Source organism: Triticum dicoccoides, chromosome 7B (genome assembly GCF_002162155.2).
Source record: "Triticum dicoccoides isolate Atlit2015 ecotype Zavitan chromosome 7B, WEW_v2.0, whole genome shotgun sequence".
Taxonomy (NCBI): Eukaryota; Viridiplantae; Streptophyta; class Magnoliopsida; order Poales; family Poaceae; genus Triticum; species Triticum dicoccoides.
In genome coordinates this window covers 60,458,337-60,461,083 of record NC_041393.1, presented here as the reverse complement: position 1 = coordinate 60,461,083, position 2,747 = coordinate 60,458,337, and positions in this window count along the sequence as shown.

Here is a 2,747-nt window from a genome sequence, read left to right as displayed (position 1 = left end):
AACAATGCTCACAAGTTACAAAAACAGTGTTTGCAATAATTTAAATAATATTTTCGAATTTAAAAAATGGTCATGGTCTCACAAAAAAAGTTCACGAACTCAAATAGTGTTCACAATCTCGGAAAAAGTTCATCAATTGGAAAATGATGTTCTGAAAAATTAAAAAGAAAATAGAAACGAAATTTAAAAAATGCAAAAATGAAAGAAGAAAATTTAAATGAAATGAAAAACGAGAAATATAAAATAATGAAGAAACAAAAGAAAAAAAGAAATAAAATAAAGAAATGATTGATGGAAGGTTCTAGAATCTTCAAAAACCTGGTGGGAAAAAACTAGACTGGGCCAACCCATACTGTGGATGTGCGCTAGGTCGCTAAAATACGACCTAGGTGCCGATAGGAACGGCCGTCACCATTGATGAAGCCGGGGCCAAACGGCTCAACGGTCGTCCGAGTGAACCGCTGCACTGGGCCTCGGCCTATGATCAACCAAATCGTTTGCTTGGAAGCTCCCTGTTAGGCTACAAAGTTTCATTGCAGTATACAGTATGTGGCTACAACCTTTCGTAGTTTAATACATGAACACGAATAGGCCACCCTAATCTTCTCCTAAAATAAAATACAATACAACAACAACCACACATTTACATGCGCTTCTCCTATACTTCTTTCTCAGGCATATAGCCATTGCCCTCAGCCACCACAGCAACATGACGTCATCGTCGTCATCTCGAAGCATCTAGCCGTGGTTATCATCCCCAATGCATCGGAGCTTCCTCAGTCGAATCCACACGCCACCCGGATTGCATTGGCAAGGAAAATCCATTCAAATAAAGAAAATCTCGAACGGTGCATCTTGAATATTTTTCCGTTTAATCTATATCAACTGCTGCAATCCTACGACGTACTCGGTGATGTGTTTTACAATTACTCGCACCCATATATTCACCTAGATGTCGCATATCTCCTATACACTGTTCCTTTTCCTATTGTTGTTGTTGGTTGTGTCATATGATGCGTGCCACTTGTGGACGTGAACCAGATGTTGGCAATTTCGGCATCACCTTGCCGCGGTCATCGGTACGTCATTCCAACGTCATTTTTTCATGTCACTTTGTTAGCCTTATATTTAGGAGTTAGATCGGGTAGCTTAGAAGCAACTTTGCACTAAAAATGACTACAGCGTGAATGTTCTTAAGAAATTAGACCATCAAATTTATTATTTTCTGAATGGCCTTTTAAAAGTACTTATCTCATTCTCACGTATGTCCCAAAATTTCCTTTATGCCTACCATATTTGCATAGTATGATCCTCGAGCCTTGCACAATGTATCCTTTTATTAGAACGGTGTTGTCATGCTGGGATATTTTTTTCTTGGTGAACCGCAAGGTATATTTGCTAGTAATACATATTACTACAGTACATGGTACACCATCACAATGTTGTAATTTGCAAATTACAATAGGTTGTATGTATTGCGTTAGCACATATTTCAAAGATACTGTTCTACAATACCGATACATGATAAGTTGTACATATTGGACGTTTATCATTTATCAAATAAATTATTAAAAAATTCCAATACATGATTTGATGTATCTTTTTTCTCATACCCATTTTACATATTTCATATACATCTAAAACATTGGTATACATGTCTAACATTTTACAAATACTTGATTAATATATTTTTTTCAGATACATGTTTTCAACAAAAAATTTTGAATATGTGTCAGACATGTTTCAAATGTGATGAAACATTTTTAATGATAAAAATATTTTTTAACTATGAGATATTTTTACAGTTTATAAACTTAGAAATAGGACCAACATATTTTTGAATAATGTTAACATTTTCTAAATGTAACTTACTTTTTTGGGGTACAATTGTTTTCCTGAATTACATGAACATTTTTACATTATATATTTTTTCTAAAAAATATCATGCACATTTTCTGTAACGCATGAACATTTTATAAATATCACATACATTTTTAATAGTACACTATATAAATATTTTTTAATTATGTGATCAACATTTTAAAAAATGAACTAATTTATTTTTTGTACTTTGTATTTAATATTTTTTAACATATAAACCAATGTTAAAAAGGAAACAACACATGCATGGCATTAGCGCGACGAACCCACATAGCTACTGGGACAGCCCACTACCAGCTCCTTGGAGGCATTTGAGTTCGGAAGCATAGTTTTTTTTTACACAGTGGTGATGGCTTGGGCTGACTGGCTGCAAAAAGACACAAATGGGTTTGGGTTGTACGTGGTGATGGCTCCGAGGCTGTCTCGGTCATCAATGGCGTCTGGGTGAGCTCGCCATTGCCATGGGGTTGCTGCTCCTCGCTGGTGGCGGGACTAGCAGCACTAAGCACGGGATCCTACGGGAACAAGGTCGGGATAGCCGGATCTGTAAGCTGAGCAGAAATCTGGCCGCCGACGGGGGAGCGGGCGTGGCGGCGCGACTGGCCGCGGTGGTGAGGGTTCGAGAGGAAAAGATGTCAGTCAACGAGTGAGGGGGCGAGAAAGACGATTCAATTTAGAGGCTCTTTGTGTGCACAAGTGGGTACGTGAGGGAGGGTCAACACGGAATTAACAAAACAAGCTTCGTGAATCAACAAAATTTTGTAAATAGTTGAAACTCTAGATTTTGTTAGTTCGCGAAGCTTGTTTTTTCTTGCTTCTCAAAAATGCACTACGACCCAAGACAGCTTTGTGGATTCAGCTTCATG